This window comes from Bidens hawaiensis, unplaced genomic scaffold (genome assembly GCF_021521415.1).
Source record: "Bidens hawaiensis isolate Kalapana, Puna unplaced genomic scaffold, B.hawaiensis_p1.1 tig00028821_1, whole genome shotgun sequence".
NCBI lineage: Eukaryota > Viridiplantae > Streptophyta > Magnoliopsida > Asterales > Asteraceae > Bidens > Bidens hawaiensis.
The window spans coordinates 22,110-45,488 of NW_027505136.1; the positions used below are offsets into that span (position 1 = coordinate 22,110).

Genomic DNA, 23,379 nt, shown 5'->3' on the forward strand with positions numbered 1-23,379 from the left:
GCCCCTTGGACCCTGCTAGGGTTGCCACCCCTAGAACCCTGATGCCAGGGGCGCTGCCCCCGGACCCCTATTCGTTAGGGGTTTCACTTACTTAGAATATGATCTAGTTAGGGCTAGTTAGTTAACACTTATAATTGTTACACAGTTAGCCATGCACAGCTAAGGAGGGTGTTACAGGTAACTCCGAGAGAAACATGATCCAGATGAGTTTCTAGCCCCATGTCCTCTGCTATGTTTTTCGGGGCTGTGTGCATACTTCTATGTGCTTAGTTAATCCACTTACCTAAATTGGTAAGTCTATGTTATATGAATGTCTATGAATGTTAATTGAATGATATAGAAAGGGTTTAGAGTATTTATGTTGATGTATATGAATCTATATATATAACTAAATGTATGCATGGTTGTATGGTAAAGAAGGTATGGTTGAATGGTTAAAGGGTTGTAGACCCTAATAATATATGTGAAGGTTAAAGGGTTGCAGACCCTAATAATATATGCGAAGGTTATAGGGTGAAAAGCTCTTTAAAACATAGAACGATTGTGTATGTACTAATTAATGAAAGTAAGTTAAAAGGATAAAAGTATGAATGTATGCATGAAAGGAAGGTCAACAGGTCAAGTATATAATATGTATCTTCGGATGCGTATATGTAATAATGTGTATGTAATGTATGTTGCCTGATTAACTAGAATTCACTCAGTGTAGCTGATTTTTAGTATGCATGCAGGCATATAGGTTAAAACAGCTGGCTTGAGGAAGGACACATGGCATTGCCTGATTAAAAAGGTTAACGTATTCACGTTATAAAAGGTTTGAACGTATTCACCTGTGATTGTCTGTTCTGAATGACATGATGATTTCGTTTGAAACCTTGACTGTGAATGAATGATTGATTGACTGATTGATTGATTGAATGATTGACCTATAATAAAATAGGTATATAAATACCCGGATTGTCTCTTGATCTGGCTATAGACCCTTAGTCTGGTTTAAATAGCTTTAAACCTTGATTGATCATTTATTTGAATAAAATATTTAGACCCGTAGTCTTTCTGTTTATTTACCAAATCATATGATGAGTTTCTTCTTCATGAAGAAACATCTATAATCTGTTTCTTCTTCAAGAAGAAACATTCATTGACTGCTATGCATGTAAAAATCTTATGTTTCTTACACATGAAGAAACAATGTTTTAACTATATTCTTTGTATACGAATGCTATGTTTCTTAATCGTGAAGAAACTATATTTCCTTATGAATGTAAAACTGATGTTTCTTAATTGTAAAGAAACACTATTATAATATTTTATATGTTTAAAGCTTGTTTAAACATATTTACGATCAAGGTTTGGGCTATACTCCTGACTATGGTCTAAGCCATATAATAATATTAACATAATGACTTAGGTCAGAACCCTTTCCTTACACGGGTATTCGAAGTTAGATACCTAAGTTCGTACGAGCAGCACTTCTACTCTATGTCGCGTACTGGTGCTTAGATTGTAAGAACTTTGGGGCATAGCACGAACTTCGAGGTTGGCACGCAAAACGAGGCAACATATTGTGGCCGTCGTGATGTGCACGTACTTCGAGATAGAATGTCAGGTTATTTTCGGATGGCACATACTTCAAGGAACACATCGAGTATTTGCACGGATTACGAGGTAATGATTTTAGGGTTGGTGGTACGCAAAACGATGCTTGGCACGCAAATCGAGGTATAGAGAGTGAATTTCTAGATATAGAGGTTGTGTTTGGTGTGTGGGGAATGAGCTCGTGGACTCCTCTTTTATAGCTGATCTCGCACTCCGTCGCGGTACGCGATGGAGTTCTTCCATGTGGCCGTCGCGTACCGCGCCGCCGCCACTTATGCATGAACGCCACGTGTCACCTGAGTGTGACACGTGTCCCTGAGTCATCACGGTCCATCGCGGTACGCGATGGCCGTCTTCTTGGACTCGTCGCGTAGCGCGATGGGTCCTTGAATATTATTTTTCACTTTTAGTCCCTTGTCTTTGATAGCTTGTCATTTCTAGTCCGATTCTCGTTGTCCAAAAATACTACGGCAGCTCTTAAGCGGCGATGCGAGCGTGCGAAGTGCAAAGTGCGCCATCAAAGCGCCACATTGCGCCCATCGCCCTTCGCCCGAGCCCGAGCGCGTGCGCGTCGGGTGCTTCGCTCCCTCCGCTAGGACCACTTGGTGCATGCAAGGCATATAAGAATATTACTATGGAAAATCTCATCCTTATAAAGAGCTTCCATTTCTTTACCACTTTTCATGTGGGATGAGTTTTAACTTCCTTATTTATACCCATGTGAAATGCTTCCACTTTCTTGCATCTTTCAATGTGGGATGGAATTTTCTTATTCCATATCCTTACATAAGATAACTTTATTTATGGAATATTTTCATTTCTTATAGAATGATCTTGTTTTCTTTATCTAAATTTTCCCAACACTTATTTTAGGGAATAGTTTTGATCCTCCAACTTTACTTAGTTGTCAAATTTGGATCAAAATTTTGGGGATGTTACATCCACCCCACCTTTGAATGAATCTCGTCCTCGAGATTCATTGTGAATGTTTTCTTTCTTCTCGGTTTATGATCAGATTCTATCGTATTTGTTTCTTGTGAATGATTTGAATTCTTGATTTGTTGTTAACTCACATCTTTGGATGATGCATTCAGTTGATAGTTCAGAATGTCACAAGTAATTGTAAATTGCTAAGCATAGTGGCCAGTTGTGTTTAACTATTTACCTTACTTTGTATATTCTAAATATTTACTGATGTTAACTCGATTATATCTTGAATTCAGTCCATCGAGTCCTTTATTTATCTTGACAACTTTCAAGATATCCCTTCTTGAATCAAGTAATCCTTTACTTCTTGATCCTGACGGATTCCTTCCGTTTATTTCTATTGATTATACCGTTGAACTTTTCAAAGGTTTGCTAACTGATTTTCCTTTGAGAAGACATACTTTTATGTCTAGTTAAATTCATCATTCTTTTTATTTCATCTTTCTATAAATAATGATTAAATAACAAAGATTCTTATATTTCGAGAACTTTCGAAATTTAACTATCTCTTTTCTTATAAGTATTCTTTATCACGATCTTTTAACTTACCCTTTTATTGTTACAAAACTTCTTGTTTAAACACGGGTTAACTAGTAGTTTATAAGAGTTAACTAACTATTTCTTATGCCTTTGAGTCTCGGACTACTCTTGTTTGTTTCTATTCTTGATTGCCAGATGCTCCTTGTTTTTCCTTCCTTCCTATTGTTGTTAATCCTTTAATTGTATCTTTGAACATTCTCCTGAAAATGTCCTTTTTCTCCACAACTGAAGCATGCAACTACTTTCTTTCCATAGTCATTTTCAGAGTGTCCGATTTTGTTATAGAATGCACACGTGACTGATGTATTGTTCTTGTTCTGTTTTCGACACTTTCCATCATGTCGTTTATCACAGTTCTGACATATTGATCTTTTTGAATTTAAATGGTTTCTCCTTGTTGATGTTATTCACTTGTTTGTTTGTTTCCTTTTCCTTCTTTCTCATACTATTTTTCTCTTTAACCTCCGTATTTCTTACCATACTATTGTTCCAATATCTGGCCAATTCCATGGCTGAGGATGTAGTTTGTGGCATACGGGTTCTTACTATATCTCTTATCTTTTTGGATAACCTATATATATATATTGAATAACTTTGTTGTATTCTAAGTCGTCTAAACACAAAGTTGATTAGCAATATTCAAGGAACTTAGTATTGTACTCCATGAGTTTTATCCATCTTAGTTTGAGTATGATTGACTTCTGGTATGGGGCAATACTTGTTGTAATACGTTTTCTTTAAATGCTTCCCATTTCATTTGATACAAGGTTTCTCTGCCCTTTCTCACGATTAGAGTGGTCCACCGTTGTAAAGCTTCACCTTTGAATTTCAGAGATATGTATTGGGTCTTTAGAATCTAGGTACATCGACTAATGATAATGATGGACTCGATCTCTTCAAGTCATTGTAAAGTTGGTATAACACTTTGATTACCATAGAATTATTTTGGTGCGTAAGTTTTGAAGTTCTTAAAAGTACAACTTTGAGTTACTAAATAATTCTTGAAGCTCTTGCTATTCATACTGAAACTATAATGGTTTTTCCATGATGATAAGGATTTCGGCGTGGGTGAGTTCTAGTAATCTTATTTGAATGCTCAATTTTGTATATCTCCCATTTCATTATATCGGTAAGAGAGATCGTTGTGCCATAAATTCTCTCTTACGTTTTGACTAAATATCGGTTAGGAGTCTCATGGTCAGGTTGTGTCATATTCTTGTTGTTTCTTTGGTTGGAAACTTCATTTGTTTGACTGTTTAAGTTCAATATTCTATGGAATTGCATCAGTATGAAAGAAACTTATATACTGATGATATACCGCGTGACATGTGAACTTAATGCTACAAGAAATCGTTTCATGGATTTGTCATATTCTTAGAGGAATATCCTTTCCACCTTTTCTCGAACCCTGACTAACCTTTTCTTAAGGTTTATTTGTTTTGCGTTGGGCACAATCCATATATTTTACTCTTTTGACTGAGAATGATATCAAAGAACTTTTATAAGATGATATATCCATATATCTCTTAATTACCATGGCTCTTTTAGAATATCTTAATGATTGTTGATAAGGTTCTAGTTAGATATTACTAGTTTGTCCTTTATTGTATGCTCTTGAAATGACTAGTACATACCTTGTGTACAGACAACCCATGAGATTTCTAATTCTCTTTCTATGTTTGTTTATATCTCTTTTGCTAAATACTTCTCTGGCATTGATTTGGAGTTTTTTATTTTCTGAATTTTATCCACCTGGACTTTTCCTTTAAGCGTATATTTTCTTCCAAACTCGCTGGGAGAATTACTCTAAGAGTTTATGCTTTCTATTTCTTGACATAACTTAAAGATAGGTTTAGTATTCCGAAGAAAGTAAGACATATCTTTTATTTATGTAGTAGTAAGAATGCACAAAACTACTATTGCTATTACAACTTATTGTCTACTTCTTCCAACGAATGATCAATTTCTTGTTCTTATTTTTTCCTTCTTGATGTTTTTGCTTATCTCCTTTTCTTTTGTATTTTCTTGTTTTCCATTTCAATCTTAAGCATTGCTTATGCTAATTTGATGACATTGATTTCGTAATGATTAGACTTATTTTCAATGTCATACATTCCTTTTAAGGAAATTCTGAGTCATATTCAAGTGTTTTTCTTGAGTGAAGTAAGGATTTTGAAATGCTAAATATATTGTTTGTTCTTACGAGTTGGTAACTAATAACTTGATGGACCACAATTTAAGGAGAAATGGCGCGTACCCATTATCATTGCATATCATCCATATTCCATAAACTATTTGATACTCTCTATAGCTATACCATAAAAAAAGCCTCAATGTTTTAGTTAATTTTAGGTCCCCGAACACGTTGAACCGACCCTGATATTTAGGTTATTTTTAATTAAACAGGTAGGCTACTCCTCTCAAGTATCCAAAGTTCCACTAATAGTATAATGTCAAATATCCTAAAACCAATTTTCTTCTTTAATTTTTTAATAAGTATGATAGACTGAGATCTTCAAACAACTAGAATTTTCAACTCCAACACTTTTCATCGAGTATGAGTACCTCAATGTATGGTTAAACAACTGGCGATGATATCCTCTCATGCAGGTACATATCCGCATCCTGGTATCCGCATGCGTCCTCAGTAGAGATGCTCATCGAATTGAACAACGAATTTTAAGTTAAATCGAATCAAATAATCCGAATAAATATTTCTTTTTTGCCTGTTTTCATATTCGATTCGTATTCGATTAAAAGTTGAACTATTCGATTCATATTCGTATTATATGGCCAATTCGAACTCGTATTTGAAACTCGAACTCGAATAATTCAATTTTAATTCAAATAAATTCGATCTTATTCAAATTCAATTATGCCAAAAACTTCGAAAACCATAATCATAATTTCCAAACACATATATAAATTTAAAGTAAATACTAACACATGATTATAAGTTCCAAACTAAAGTACACATAGTCTAAAATTCAAAATATCCAAAACGAGAACTCAATAACACCCATAATAGTATGCGCTAACGCTAAGGGGTATACGCCCTTCAACATCATTCCCTCCATTCACCACGCCATCTCCCCCCCCCCCCCCCCCATCATTAAACATCACCCTTCAACTAAGAAAATACACCATTCTCAATCATGCCATTATTTAATAATAAAAAGAACTGAAAAATAAAAGAAAAAACAATAAAAAAAATTCTAATTGGTTACCCTCAAATGAGGGGATCACTGACTTTATTGACTGTGGTCATTAGCCTTAGGTCACCAGTGACCAATTTATTGTGGGGGGGGGGGGTGTTCCAGTGAGACCGGTAGAGTGAGGAGTGTCATGTGGCCGCCACCTATGACCAGTGGGGTTGCCTATTGGTGTATACCCATCAGCCTAAGAAACAATAGCATGACCTGTTAGGTATAAATTAATTTGTATTGGACATCTATTATTTATGAATTTGACACAAATTTGAAATATAATCACACACACACACACATCTATATATATATATATATATATATATATATATATATATATTAACGTGCTAACTGTGAAAATCAAGTAGTGTAATTATATATACAAGTAGTGTAATTACACTAGACTATATTTACATTATGTTGTATATATAACTACACTACTTGATTGTTACCATAATACGTTAATTTAATTGTGTGTGTGCATATATATATATATATATATATAGATATAGATAAATGATAAAATACAATAATCTCTTATCGTACATTACATACGCGACACCCTCAACCCTAGATTTTAAAAAATACGCGGTGGCAAATTTGTAAATTATTTCAAATCGTTTCCATCCTAATTAACCGTTGCATCGATTCAACCATCGTCACCGACGTCATTTGTAGACACACACTTCAATAGATTTTAATTGAAATACGCCATTTGCAGAAACCTAGTTGCAGACGTTCCATATTTGTTCGTATGATGGAATCGATGATCAAATTGACGGTCGATTGATAATTGTTTGATGATTACGAGATTATATGAAGTGATTTCAGAGTTCAATTTCATGTGACAGGTTTTTAATTTTAGATATGAAATTCAGAACGTTTAAAGGTGTTCATTTAAAGGTATGAACGTATAAGCTGAACGTTTAATTTGTTTTGCCTTTTTTGCCTGAACGTTTAAACTTTTAACCTTAAACGTTTAAAGGTTTAACATTTGAATGTTTAAGGGTAGGAATTTGGCTTGAACATTAAACTTTTTGTTCTGGACTTTTTTGAACGTATTAGAACGTATTAGAACGTTTAAAGATATTCATTTTTGGTCAGAACGTTTAAAGATGTTCATTTTTTTTCAGAACGTTTAAAGGTATTCAGTTTTGTTCATAATGTTTAAAACATAATGTTTTGAACCCTAATCAGAGCTCGATTGAGTGCATTATTTCGGCAATTTCATAATCGAATGATGAATCAAAATACTTCTACACATCAATTCGATTGATTAAATCATCATTTTTTTTTATCAATTTTGAAGATTTCTTGATGTTCAACGACGTTCGATTTTGGTTTGGTTTTTGACTTTAAAGATATCATACTTTAAGCTGTGATTAGAGTTTAGAAATTGGATGAGATAGAGCGATGAGTTCCGAATTTGGATCAGAGTCGATTTGTAATCGATGAATTTGATCGCGAACTACTATTGGTTTATTTACGAAATTGCCACCGTGTGTTTTTATTTAACGCTATGGAAGGTCGCATACATAATATACGACAAGCCATTATTGTACGTTAACCCACCCTATATATATATATATATATATATATATATATATATATATATATATATATATATATGCTTGATTTCTTTTGAGAACCACTTTGAGTTTTAAGAACGGGAAAGAACTCAACGTAACAATTTTTTTTTTAATTTGTTTTTACACATATGTAATACTAAGTGTAAGTAACATAAAAAAATTACAATATTTTTTACACACCGAATCGACTTATTACATATGTATAACTAACATTTAAACTTGTGTAATCATCAAAAATATTTATTCTCTCTCCAGATTAATTTTTAATCAGATTTATTCTCAACCACATATTTCATACTCATTTAATTAAATGTGTGGTCTATATTGAGTTCTTAAAGTTCTTACAACTCATCAAGTTTCTCAAATTATCCCTCCCATATATATATATATATATATATATATGATTATATGTATATATATATATATATATATGATTGATTTCTTTTGAGAACCGCTTTGTGCTTTAAGAACTCGAAAGAACTCAACGTTACAATTTTTTTTTTTAATTTTTTTTTACACATTTGTAATACGTAAGTGTAAGTAATTTACAAAAAATTACAGTATTTTTTTACACACCGAATCGACTTATTACACTTGTGTAACTAACATTTAAACTTTTGTAATAATCAAAAATAGTTATTCTCTCTCCTGATTCATTTTTTAATTAAATTTTATCTCAGCCACATATTTCATAACATTTAATTAAATGTGTGGTCCAGAATTGAGTTCCCAAAGTTCTTAAAACTCATTAAGTTCTCAAAATATCCCTCCTATATATATATATATATATATATATATATATATATATATATATATATATGGTTAATGTAAAAAAAACAATAGTTTTGTGAGAAACATAAGAATTGATGTGCACCATTGGATCTAGGATTTAGTGCTTGAGATTGGTAGTTTCTAAGACTACTCCCATTGGCAATCTCACAATCTCAATCTTACATTATAAAATTAATTTCCTATTTACATTTTATATTGTCGTGATGGCGTGATGGCCACTCCATCATAGACCACCCAGCCAACCTAAAAGTTGTATAGTTTCCTATTTACATTTTATATTGTCCTATTTAGGTGGTGTACTTTATTTTTAAGTTTTCTCACTTCTCACAAAACAATTTTTTTTTTATTTGAACCATTTTCTATACATACATACTACATCTTACCATCTCATACCCTACCATAAGTTTGCTATTGGTCGGATATACTGAGTACGATGATATATATATATATATATATATATATATATATATATATATGGAAGGGATAATTTGAGAACTTGTTGAGTTTTAAGAATTTTATGAACCTCATTCTTAACCACATATTAAACAGGTTAGATTATGTGGTTGAAATTAAATCTGATTAAAAAATTAAGTAGGAGAGAGAATGAAGATGTAAAGTGATTACACTAATTTAAACGTCCGTTACACCTATGTAAAAAGCTAATTTGGTGCGTAAAAAATGTTGTAATTTTTCTACGTAATGTAATATACATATATTACATATCAGAGGTGTTATTCGGCCTTAATTTTCGGGTGTCGGGTTTCTCGTGCCAGGTTCTTCGGGTTTGAGAATTTTTTTCCGAGTACTCATACCCGATCCTAATCACCCCCGGGTTATTCGGGCTCGGGTTTTATGAGTACGAGTTAATCGGGTTTCGAGTATTTAACCTGAAAACTAATACATATATATATATATATAGGTTTAAGTTCAAAAAAGAAATCAAATTATTGCAAGAAATGAGAGAAGTGAATATGAGCCACTAGTTTTATTTTAGGTTTTATATATTTAAAAATAAGTAAAAAAAGATGTAAATGCAACAATAAATGCACACTCTCTCTAATTAATACAACTAATATAACCATAATAAATCTATCTCTAATTAATATATCTAACTAATTAACTATAATAATTAAAAAGATAAAAATATTACTTTAGTTTTATTTTTTATTTACATATTCTTCATTTTATTCAACAAAAATACAATTTATTCATATAATACTATTTCTTTATATATAAAAAAATAATTTTCACTCAATTTATTAGCATATATCAACGTGTTTTTTAACACTAAATATCAAAACACAATATATATTTTTTTCAATTGGTATGCATATACAAATTATTGTCATAAATAATAATAAAAAATATCATACAAATGTGTCCATTAAATGTAAACAATAAATATACAACCTACACAAAGTTATATAACATACACTTGTTTTGAGCAATAAAAACGTATAACATACAAAAAGCATACAACTTACATATGTAATTCGACATCAACAATTATATAAACTACACAAAGATACACATATCCTACACATGCGTAGGTTATATGTTTTTCGTATGTAGGTTATATGTTTTCTTATTTTTAGAACAAGTGTAAGTTATATGTTTTTGTGTAGGTTGTATATTTTTTATTGAAATTTAATACAAACATGTGTAAGATAGTTTTTTTGTATTATTCATCACAATGTAATTATGTGTTGATGGATATTGATATGTTGAGTTTGAAGAAATTGGTTTTGAATAAAAAAAATTAATGTATGAATAAATTGTATCCGTGGAAGATAAAATTTTCGTTTGTAGGTTATATGTTCGTGTAGGTTATATGTTTTCGTGTGCGTGTGTATTTTATTGATGATGGATGTTGTGTGTAGGTTATATGTTGTGTTATTCTTAGAACAAGTGTAGATTATACGTTTTTGTGTATGTTGTATGTTTTTTGTTGATATCTAATGCAAACACATGTAAAATAGTTTTTTGGTATTATTCATTATAATGTAAGTATGTGTTGATGGATATTAATATATTGAGTTGAAAGAAATTTGTTTTGGATAGAAAGAAATTTTAATGTATGAATAAATTATAGTAGGATAAAAATTCAAGACATAAAAAATAAGTTATAAAAATAAATGAGTTCTTAAATATTTCCAATTATAATAATTTAATTAGTTATATTAATTTAGTATATAAGTATTATGGTTTATTAGTTATATTAATTGAAGAAGGAGAATGATTAATACTTTCTTTATTAAGATTTAAGTATTTAAAACTTAAAACAAAACTAGTGGCCTATATTCATTTCTCGCATTTCTTGCAGTAATATCATTCTTCTCTTAAACTATCCCTTATATATATATACACATATATATATACATATACATATATATATATTGTAAGGATCCTAAGAGAACCCTTTACAAATTAAGAACATTTAGAACCATTTTGGACCACTAAAAACTCCTTTAAAAAAATATTTAAAAAATCATAAAACAAAAAATAATAAAAAATTTATAAAAGTAAAAAAACCAAAATTCTTATTTTTCATTCCGGTTTCATTAAAAAAATAAAAAATAAATAAAAAAACGTCGTATTATACACATATGTATAATTTTATTTAATCTTTAGTTATATAATATACACATATGTAAAGTATCATTTATCTTAAATTATACACATGTGTATAAAAAATCATGTAAATGTACATATATTATTTATTATACATATGTGTATACAATTTGATAAACCCATTTTTTTTAATGAAACCGGGATGTTTAAATAAGAATTTTGGTTTTTTTACTTTTTTCATTTTTGTGTATTTTTTATTTTTTGATTTTTTTTTATTTTTAGGTTTTTTTTATATATATAGGATCAGAATCATGAGAGAACTTTTTTGAAATTGAGAACCATGAGAACCATTTTGGACCACAAAAAACCCAAAAATAAAAAAAATCACAAAATAAAAAAAACACAAAAATGGAAAAAGTAAAAAAACCAAAATTCTTATTTTAACATCCCGGTTTCATAAAAAAAAACTCGGTTAAGCTAAATTATATACACATATGTATAATATATACATATATGTACATTTACATGATTTTTTTATACACATGTGTATAATTTAAGATAAATGACAATGTACATATGTGTATATTACGTAACTAAAGATTAAATAAAATTATACATATGTGTATAATACGACGTTATTTTTTGTTTTTTTTTATTTTTTTAATGAAACCGGAATGAAATATAAGAATTTTGGTTTTTTTTACTTTTTTAAAATTTTTGTTATTTTTTGTTTTATGATTTTTTTAAATATTTTTTTCAAATGTGTTTTTAGTGGTCCAAAATGGTTCTCAAAGTTCTCAATTTGCAAAGGGTTCTCTTAGGATCCTTACCCTATACATATATATATATATATATATATATATATATATGGGAGGAATATTTTGAGAACTTGATGAGTTATAAAAACTTTAAAAACTTAATTTTGGACCACACATTTAATTAAATGAGTTAGAATATGTGGTTAAGATTAAATTTAATTAAAAAATAAATCAGGAGAGAGAATAAAAATTTTTGTTGATTACATAAGTTTAAACTTTAGTTACACATGTGTAAAAAGTCGATTCGATGGGTAAAAAATTACGGTAATTTTTTGTACATTACTTACACTTATGTATTACACATGTGTAAAAACAATTCAAAAAAAAAGTTGTTACGTTGAGTTCTTTCGAGTTCTTAAAACTCAAAGCGGTTCTCAAATTAAATCTATCCTATACACGCACACACACACACTCACACACATGGTAAAATTCAAGCAAATATATCATATTCAAATTTTAACTTACATAAGCAAATAACAAACCACAAAATTGTAACATCCCAATTTTCTAGTTCGGTTAATAAAACAAAATATGAGTTATATAGAGTCGGGCTAGTGTTGGACTAAATGGATATGGGTTATGGACTTGGGTTAAGAAGGAAAGAAGAAAAGACCATGGGCTTAAGCCCATGATCCATAATTATATAAGTATTAATATAATTATGGATCATGCCAGAGGAGTTGGAAGGAATTCATTCTACTTTTCATGTCTCTCATATGAGGAAATGTCTAATTGATGACACGTCTCATGTGCCGTTAATGGACATTGAGGTTGATGAACAATTGAACTACATTGAGCAATCAATCGAGATAGTTGACCACAAAGAAAGCAACTTCATCGTAAAGTTATCCCATTCGTGAAAGTGATATAGAAGCATCGCAAGGATCGGACGGTATATGGGAAGCTGAGGATGAGATGCGCAAGTTTTATCCGGTTTTGTTTATGTAATAGTTAGGTTTCGGGGACGAAACCTCTTTAAGGAGGGAAGACTTGTAACATCCTGATTTTCTAGTTCGGTTAATAAAATAAAATATGAGTTATATTGAGTCGGGCTAGTGTTGGACTAAATGAATATAGGTTATGGACTTGGGTTAAGAAGGAAAGAAGAAAAGACCATGGGCTTAAGCCCATGATCCATAATTATATAAGCATTAATTACCAAGTAATTCTCATTTTACACACATTCCATACACCTCCCAAAACACACACTTAGCTCTCCCTCATATTGCTCTCTCTCTCTCTAGCCGAAATCACCAAGGAAAACCGATCCCGATCCAAGGTAATGATAGTATGATGTTGTTTGAGCTTAAACCCGTTAGATATGGTCACGAAATGACGAGCCGACACCGTTTAAGTCACGAGATCTGGGTGGAATCGGGTATAAACCGAGCCTAGGATGAGCTCAGGGATTACCCAAGCTCAGATCTGGATCGAAAGGGGCGAAAAAACGGTGAAAAACGAGTCAAAACCCATTTTTCCAGCGAAGCCACGTTTTTCCGGCGACGGCGCCGGAAATGGTACAAGGTAAAAGGGAATGTTCAAGTTAACCTAACAAACTAGACTCAGTTCATGTTCAAGTTTGCTAAGCATGAGATAACGAACTAGCTTCAGATTCGCTATGACCATTTGTTAAAGGAGATAACGAATTAGAAGATCCAATTCGTTACGCGGACTGATTCGTTATATGAACTAATTCGTCAAAAGGACCAGCTCGTTAAAAGGTCCAATTCGTCTAATAACCAGTTCGTTAAAGGGTTCAATTCGTTACAAGAACCAGTTTGTTATGGTATCCCAATTCGTTAAGGATAAGTAACAAACTAGAAGTTTAACATAATGACAGAACTGTCCCTGGACTTAGAAAAGAATGAGATAATTACACAATAACCCTTGGACTTTGATAATTTATGAAAGATACCTTTAAAGGTTAACGAGTAACGATTATCTAATCGGTAATGATCCAATGAAGTAAAACCAACTTTGATACGTGAGACTAATTAAGTAGATAATAAGAAGAGCTGGAGCCGTATTTAATATATGTATGATTATACAGTTAGTTGTGCTCAGCTCTGGAAAGGATTAACTATAACCGGTGAACGTAATCCCGTTCAGGTGAGTTTCTAGCCCCACTTCTTTGTTATGTATTCGGGGTTGTGTGCATACTCTATGTGATAGTTAATACACTTACCTTAAGTGGTAAGTGTACGCCTTGTATGATTTATGTAGGATGATTGTTTGACGATGTACGAAGGATCTTCGGATATTGCATGTACCGTCAAGTAATAGTTAAAGGCATGATTGATGTGTATATATGATAAGTGAAAGATGTATATATGTTATGATGATAGCACATGAACGATCTTCGGATATTGCATGTGCTGCCAGGTGATAGTCAAAGATATGACTATATATGTATGATATATATAAAAGATGTATGTATGCTATGATGATGGTACGTGAACGATCTTCGGATATTGAACGTAACATTAAGAAAGGTATGTAAAGATAGGTATAGTACAATGTACTGAATGTAGGGAACCGACCTTAATAATGTCGGTGAACATAGGGAACCGACCCTAATAATGTCGGCGAACGTAGGGAACCGACCCTAATAATGTCCGCGAATGGAGGGAACTGACCCTAAAAATGTCGGTGAATGCAGGGAACCGACCCTAATAATGTCGGCGAATGTAGGGAACCGACCCTAATAATATCGGCGAAGGTTATAGGGCGGAATGCTCTTTAGAACGTATATGTATGAATGAAAGTATATGTGTATGTAAGTAAATATGGAGGTATGTACCTTCGGGTGCATATGTAAGTATGTGAATGTATTGTATGTCGTCTGATTAACTAGAACTTACTCAGTGTAGCTGACTTTTAGTATGCACGCAGGTTAACAGACTGAGACAGCTGGTTTGAGCGGGACACATGGTAAGATTGAAGAGGCTGGAATCTGAAGATTTGTAATGATGTTTTAATACTATGCTTTAATTATGTTTTTTAAAGACAAGTTATAAATATTTGTAATGAATGGTTGACAGTTATTATTATTCCGTGAAAGTTTTATTTAACTATGATGATTAGAACTATGTTGATGAGTAAATCCAACGTCCAATGTAGGGCACCGGGACTAGGGCTTTACAAGTTGGTATCAGAGCAAAGTTCGAGATATTTAAGCATCCTACATGCTTAGACTCGAACAGAGAATGAGATTAAAGTAAGAAAAGAAAAAAGATGCCAGTGCGAGAATGCCATGTGTCACTCAAGCAAGCTAAGTAAAGGTAAAAGTATGTGATTAAAATCACATGTAACGTAGAATGATGAATGAATGTTTGCATAATAGCTAAATAAAGAATGCATGAATGCTAGCTTAATTGCTAGGGATAGGAGTATGTGATGATATGAACTGTTTGATTGTCTAACTGTTAGAAGTAGAATTAGCACAAATAAACTCATAAGAGGAAGTGTATAAGACACGGAAAGTAACGTGAGCAGCTAATCACAGCTGGCCACTGTTATTACCTGTTAGCCTTACTATCCTTGTACTAAATGGTTCCTTAAGTGATGACGTTTGTGTTTCCTTATAGAATACGATGGCTGGAACTAAGAAAGTTGCTGGAAGAGGAGGAAGTATGGGACGTCGTGGTAGGCCACGCGTTGTCCGAGAACCGTCAGTAAAATCAGCTACTAACGCTGAGGGAGAAGAAAGTGCAGCCGATGGAAATCCGAGTAACAACGAAGGGTATCAACTTGACCCTGCTGTTCAAGCTGCCATTGCTCAGGCGGGTAGCAGCTGCTACAAAGAATTGAAATCCTGAAAAGTCCTCTGGAAGTCATGCAAAGACTGCTGAGAAGTCGGGGGAAAAGAGTAAGAAGGATTATGAGAAGGAGAGAAGGAGGAATCAAGTGTGGTTAAGTCGGTGAAGGTTGATGATGGGAAGCGAGGCCGAGGCGGGTGAAACTACAAGTCATTTAAAGGTTGCGACCCGCCGAAGCTGACTGTTTTGGGGGACGCAATCGCTACTCTCTAATGGATAACTACCATATCCGAATTAGCGAGTGTCGTCCCGACCAAGCTGTAGGTTTTGCCACCTAATCATTTATTGATGAAGCCATGTGCTAGTGGGAAACTGTTGAACAGAGGAAGACCCGGGAGGAGATCAAAACTATGCGGTGGGATGATCTGAAGGAGCTGGTAATGAAGAGGTTTTGTGCTGATGCGGAGGTTGAGAGGGTTGAAATGAAGTTTTTGAGTCTGAAGGTTGGTAAGATGCCACACCGCGAATACACCACCGAATTCAACCGGATGCCAAAGTTAGTTCCAGACTTGGTGAACACTGAGGCCAAGCAGATCAAGTGCTACCTTAGGGGGCTGCCGCAAAATGTTTGTGTCTTGGTCAAGGCTGGTAGACCAGATACTTTTGATTCTGCTGTAGGGTTGGCAGAAACGGTGTACGATGATTTGTCAACAGATGACGTGGTGGTGGAAGAGAAAAAGGATACGAAGTGGGTCGTTTATGCTAAACGACTTGGTACTCAGTTGTGGAACCCTAAGAATAAGCAGCCGAGAGTGTGGGAGAAGAGGTCATGTAGGACGTGCGGAAAGATGCACGCTGGAGAGTGCAAGTGGGGCAATGGGTCTGATGTGTGCCGTAAGTGTGGGAAGTCCATGGTGGGGAATGTAGATCAGTGTCAAACGCCTGTTACAAATGTGGTAAGATGGGGCACTTTGCTCAAGATTGCCATGCAAAGCCCGCATGTTATAAGTGCGGACATACATGTCACTTGGCGAGGACTTGTACGAGTGGTGAAGCTGGAGGTAGTGAGAAGAAAGATGCTGAACAAGGGAGACCAAGGACTAGGGCCTATATGCTGACTCAAGAACAAGCCAGACAGATTCCTGATGTTGTGACCTGTACGTTCTTAGTAAACGGTATTTCTGCTTCAGTATTATTTGATTCGGGTGCGAATAGAAGTTTTGTAGCTACGACATTTAATAAACTAGCTAAAATGAAATGTTGCCGAGTGTCTGAAGCCTTCATAGTAGAAACCGCTAGTGACACCTCAGTGAAAATAATGAAAATGGTTAAGGACTGTAAGATAGAATTAGAGGGACATGAGTTCCCTGTTACTTTGTATGTTATGACCTTAGGAGGGTTCGATGTAGTTTTGGGAATGGATTGGTTGTCTAATTATGTAGCTCAGATAGTGTGTAAGAGTAGGATACTAAAGCTAAAGTCCTTGGATGGTAGTGCGGTGACGGTTTATGGTGATAAGGAAAGTTCTGGGCTTAACGTTATTTCAATGATAAAAGCCGAAGGGTTACTAAGACAAGGATGTGGTGCACCTGGCATATGTTGTCAACGCTACGGCCGAGACGAAAGAAATGAAAGATGTTCCTATCGTCTGCGATTATCCAGGAGTATCCCCTGAGGATCTTCCGGGGTTGCCACCGGAGCATGAGATAGAATTCCAGATAGATTTAATACCAGGAGCCCAGCCCATCGCAAAACCACCTTACCGTCTAACGCCGTCCGAAATGAAAGAATTGATGTCCCAACTGCAAGAACTCCTCGACAAAGGTTTCATAAGACCAAGTGTTTTCCCTTGGGGCGCGCCAGTGTTGTTCGTGAATAAGAATGATGGAAGTATGAGAATGTGCATAGACTATCGCGAGTTGAATAAGCTTACGGTAAAGAATAGATATCCTTTGCCAAGGATTGATGATCTGTTTGACCAACTGCAAGGTTCAAGTTGGTTCTCACGAATAGATCTTAGATCAGGGTATCATCAATTGAAGGTGAAAGAGGCAGACATCCCTAAAACAGCGTTTCAGACGCGGCATGGACACTACGAGTTCCTCGTGATGTTATTCGGTCTAACAAATGCTCCTGCAGCATTTATGGATATGATGAATAGGGTGTGTCGGCCGATGTTGGATAAGTCAGTTATCGTCTTCATCGATGATATATTGATTTACTCAAAAAGCGAGTCTGATCATGCCGAGCATCCGAGAGAAGTATTGGAGACTCTGAAGAAAGAGAAGTTGTATGCTAAGTTTTCGAAATGCGTGTTCTGTTTGCGAGAAGTGCAATTTCTAGGTCAAGTGATTAATCCTGAAGGGATTACTGTGGACCCAGCTAAGATTGAGGCAATAACTAATTGGAAGACTCCACAGAATCCGACTGATATACGAAGCTTCCTAGGGTTAGCTGGCTACTATAGGAGATTCATCGAATGTTTCTCAAAGATAGCCACACCATTGACCGGTATGACCCGAAAGTCGATAGTATTCAGTTGGGGTAAGTTTCAAGAAGAGGCTTTTCAGGAGTTAAAGAAAAGACTCACGCAAGCTCCAATCCTTGCCTTACCCGACGGTGACGAGGATTTGGTTGTTTGTACAGATGCCTCGCATCGTGGGTTAGGTTGCGTGCTGATGCAACGAGGAAAGATGATAGCTTATGCGTCTAGACAGTTGAAAGTCCATGAGAGTACTTATCCGACGCATGATATAGAGCTAGCAGCTGTAGTGCATGCTCTCAAGATATGGAGGCACTATCTGTATGTTACTAAGTGTACCATTTACACAGATCATAAAAGCTTAAAGTACTTCTTCGAACAGAAAGAGCTGAACATGAGGCAGAGAAGATGGTAGAACTGATAAAGGATTACGACTGCGACATTAAGTACTACCCTGGTAAAGCTAATGTGGTCGCCGATGCGCTAAGCCGTAAGAATGAGGAAGTCATTGCAACAGTAAAGTCGCACCAGTTGATCATGAATTCAAGTCTTTTTTAAGAAATCGTCAAAGTGCAAGCAGAGGTGAAGGGCTAGTGAAGAAATAAAAAATCTTCGGTCAACAGAGCGAGTTGATGGAAAACACGCATGGTGTTAAGATCAGGTTTAACCATTTGTGGATCCCACGCCATGGAGATCTTAGAGGTCGAATCTTAGATGAAGCTCATAAGTCAAGGTATTCAATTCATCCAAGAACTACTAATATGTACCAAGATTTGAAAAGAGATTACCGGTGGACAGGAATGAAAAATGTAGTAGATTATGTCAGTAAGTGCTTAACTTGTTTACAAGTCAAAGCCGAACATCAGAAGCCTTATGGAAAGATGCAACCATTGGAGATACCAGAATGGAAATGAGAACACATAACCATGGATTTCATAACTAAGCTACCTCGTACAGCTAAGCATCATGATACCATCTGGGTGATTGTGGACCGTTTGACCAAGAGTGCTCACTTTCTGCCCATACGGGAGGCTATCTCGTCAGAAACATTAGCAAGTTTGTTCATCAAAGAGGTTGTATCTAAGCATGGGGTACCGTTATCGATCGTGTCTGATAGAGATACTCGGTTTACTTCGATATTCTGGAAGAAGTTTCACGAAGCTATGGGAACGAGATTGAACATCAGTACGACATATCATCCTCAAACAGATGGACAGTCTGAAAGGACGATCCAAACCCTTGAGGATATGCTACGTGCTTGTGTTTTAGACTTTGGAGGAAGTTGGGATGATCATCTACATCTGGCAGAGTTCTCTTATAACAACAGCTACCATTCAAGTATTGGTATTCCACCGTTCGAGATGCTTTACGGTAGACGATGTAGAACCCAGGTATGTTGGGGATAGATTGGTCAGAAAGAGATGGGAAGTTTAGAAGTTGTGCAAGAAACTTCTTCAAAGTTTGATCAAATTAAAGCCAGGATAAAGGCTGCTCAAGACCGACAGAAGTCGTATGCTGATAAGCGGCGACGACCGATTGAGTTTAACATTGGTGACAATGTGATGCTCAAGGTCTCGCCTTGGAAGGGAATCATTCGTTTTAGGAAGAGTGGAAAGCTGAGTCCGAGATACACTGGACCGTTTGAGATTTTAGATCGGGTAGGTGAAGTGGCTTACAAGCTAGACTTGCCAGAGGAGTTGGAAGGAATTCATTCTACTTTTCATGTCTCTCATATGAGGAAATGTCTAATTGATGACACGTCTCATGTGCCGTTAATGGACATTGAGGTTGATGAACAATTGAACTACATTGAGCAATCAATCGAGATAGTTGACCACAAAGAAAGCAACTTCATCGTAAAGTTATCCCATTCGTGAAAGTGATATAGAAGCATCGCAAGGATCGGACGGTATATGGGAAGCTGAGGATGAGATGCGCAAGTTTTATCCGGTTTTGTTTATGTAATAGTTAGGTTTCGGGGACGAAACCTCTTTAAGGAGGGAAGACTTGTAACATCCTGATTTTCTAGTTCGGTTAATAAAATAAAATATGAGTTATATTGAGTCGGGCTAGTGTTGGACTAAATGAATATAGGTTATGGACTTGGGTTAAGAAGGAAAGAAGAAAAGACCATGGGCTTAAGCCCATGATCCGTAATTATATTAGCATTAATTACCAAGTAATTCTCATTTTACACACATTCCATACACCACCCAAAACACACACTTAGCTCTCTCTCTCTCTCTAGCCGAAATCACTAAGGAAAACCGATCCCGATCCAAGGTAATAATAGTTAGATGTTGTTTGAGCTTAAACCCGTTAGATATGGTCACGAAATGACGAACCGACACCGTTAAACCGTTTAAGTCACGAGATCTGGGTGGAATCGGGTATAAACCGAGTCTAAGATGAGCTCAGGGATCACCCTAGCTCATATCTGGATCGAACGGGGCGAAAAACGGTGAAAAACGGGTCAAAACTCGTTATTTCCGCCGAAGTCGCGTTTTTCCGGCGATGGCGCCGGAAATGGTACGAGGTAAAAGGGAATGTCAGAGAATGTTCCTGACATTCTCTGACCTAACCCTAATTCGTTAACGGGGAATTAACGAATTAGGGGTGATTCGCCAAGTAGTTCATTAAAGTTAATCTAACGAACTAGACTCAGTTCGTGTTCAAGTTCGCTAAGCATAAGATAACGAACTAGCTTCCGATTCGCTATGACCATTCGTTAAAGGAGATAACGAATTAGAAGATCCAATTCGTTACGCGGACTGATTCGTTATAAGAACTATTCGTCAAAAGGACCGGTTCGTTAAAGGGTCCAATTCGTCTAATAACTAGTTCGTTAAAGGGTTCAATTCGTTACAAGAACCAGTTCGTTATGGTAACCCAATTCGTTCGATTAATGGAATAATAATCGAAAGAGTCTGAAGAACGCTTCGATTAATGGAATAATAATCGGTCGACTGATGTACTGATCCTGAAAAACCGATCGATTGATTGAATAAATAGTCGTATCTAATCTCTGGAATTAATGAATGTTGGAATAGTAATCGATAGATGGGGTTGGAATTGGAACGAAATAGGCAACTTAAAATGAATTGGGTAAGCAACGATATTCATCGAATATGCTAAGGTGGGTGATATAATAATTTAATTGAATACTTAGTCAAACGGGTTATTCGAGGTTTTCGGGTTTTCCCGAATCCCATTAAAAAGTATTCGGTACTCGACTCGTATTAGTTCGGGTTGTACTCGGGTTCTCATTAGATTGGGATTAATAGTTATCCGGGTCGGGTTTCATGTTACGGTTCAAAATGACAGCCCTATTACATATATGTAAAAAAAATAAAAAAAAAATGTTTCGTTAAATTCTTTCGAGTCTTAAAACTTAATTTGGTTTTCAAATGAAATCAGCTATATGTATATAATAAGAATTCGAATTTCAGATCGAAGCGAATAAAATATCATAAATTCATGTTCGATTTAAATACTCGAATATAAATCAAATTCGAATATTTTAAAACCGAATTCAAAATCTTAATAATCGAAATCAAATCAAATTTCAAATGTTTTGTATTTGAACCAAAATCTGAACATCTCTGGCCCCACCGCCCTAAGTTAAAAAATTAACCTTAACACAATACTTTTAACGGATGTAATTTCTAAACTTAGTTTCAAGATAAAAAATAAATAATAAAGAAATAACCTACGTTTGTTTTCTTTGTTTCACACAGTGTGTGGTGGGCCCACTTTACCTTTCAACCAGCGGCGCAATCTTTACTTGAATTCCAAGCTCACCCACCGCCACCCCCTTTCTCTCTCTAGATCCATCTCTCTCACACACACACACACACACACACTCCCTCATTTATAAACAAACAAACTACTTCCAAATATCCTAATCCTAATAATAATAATATTATAGAAAATGAAAGGCGAATACCATCGTGACAATAAAGCCCCTCCACCCCAAAACATGTTCTCCAAATTCCACCAACACCAACACCATCCATCACCACAACCATCACAACAACCGCAACACTTTGCCATCACCAGCCACCCGTTCCAACTCAGCAACACCTCCGATGAACCAGAAACCAAAAAAGATGCCTCCACCACCGCCAACGACGGCGCCTCTATTGAATCCGTCAAACGCCCACGTGGCCGCCCACCCGGGTCCAAAAACAAACCCAAACCACCCGTTATCATCACCAGAGAACCCGAACCGGCCATGGCTCCATACGTCCTCGAACTCCCAGCCGCCACCGATATCATAGACGCCGTTAACAACTACTGCCGGAAACGTAACACCGGGCTGTGTATCTTAACCGGCTCCGGCACCGTCACCAACGTGTCACTCCGGCAACCCACCACCGCCTCCTCCGGCGGCACCGTCACCTTCCACGGCCGGTTCGACATCCTCTCAATCTCAGCCACCGTGTTCCCGTCATCATCCACCATGGCTCCATTCGCCAACGGCTTTACGATATCATTAGCCGGTCCACAGGGGCAGATAGTCGGTGGGGCTGTCTCCGGCCCACTCATGTCGGCTGGACCGGTTTTTATTATCGCAGCGTCGTTTAATAACCCTATGTATCATAGGTTACCGTCCGAGGAAGAACACTCGGGTGGTGCCAGTGGTTCAGTTGCAGCTAGTGAACAGTCTCCGCCGGCGGAGTCAATGTCGATGTATAGTTCTCACCTGCCGTCGGATGTGATTTGGGCGCCTACGGCAAGGCAAGCGCAGCTGCACCCGCCGCCCTATTGAATGATAATAATGATATGTGAAAAATTAAAAAAACTCGAGATGGAAGGTTGGTGTTTAGAGGTTTTCTTGGTTTTTGATTAGGGTTTTGAGTGATCATGTTCTCTATGTAGTTATTAACCAAGAACACACAGTAATCCTTTGATTTTATTATTATTATTATTATTATTATTATTATTATTATTATTCTCTCTCTAGGGTTTTTGAGTTATTAATTCCTTATGTTTATTAGTTTGTTCTAAGCATGTTGTTTCAAACTTAACAACCAC

General features: G+C 35.5%; 1 pseudogene; it reads left to right on the forward strand.

Annotated features, from left to right (window-relative positions):
• Positions 1-22,079: 22,079 nt before the first annotated feature.
• LOC143610997 (AT-hook motif nuclear-localized protein 17 pseudogene) lies at positions 22,080-23,168 on the forward strand (annotated as a pseudogene).
• The last annotated feature ends 211 nt before the right edge of the window (positions 23,169-23,379 follow it).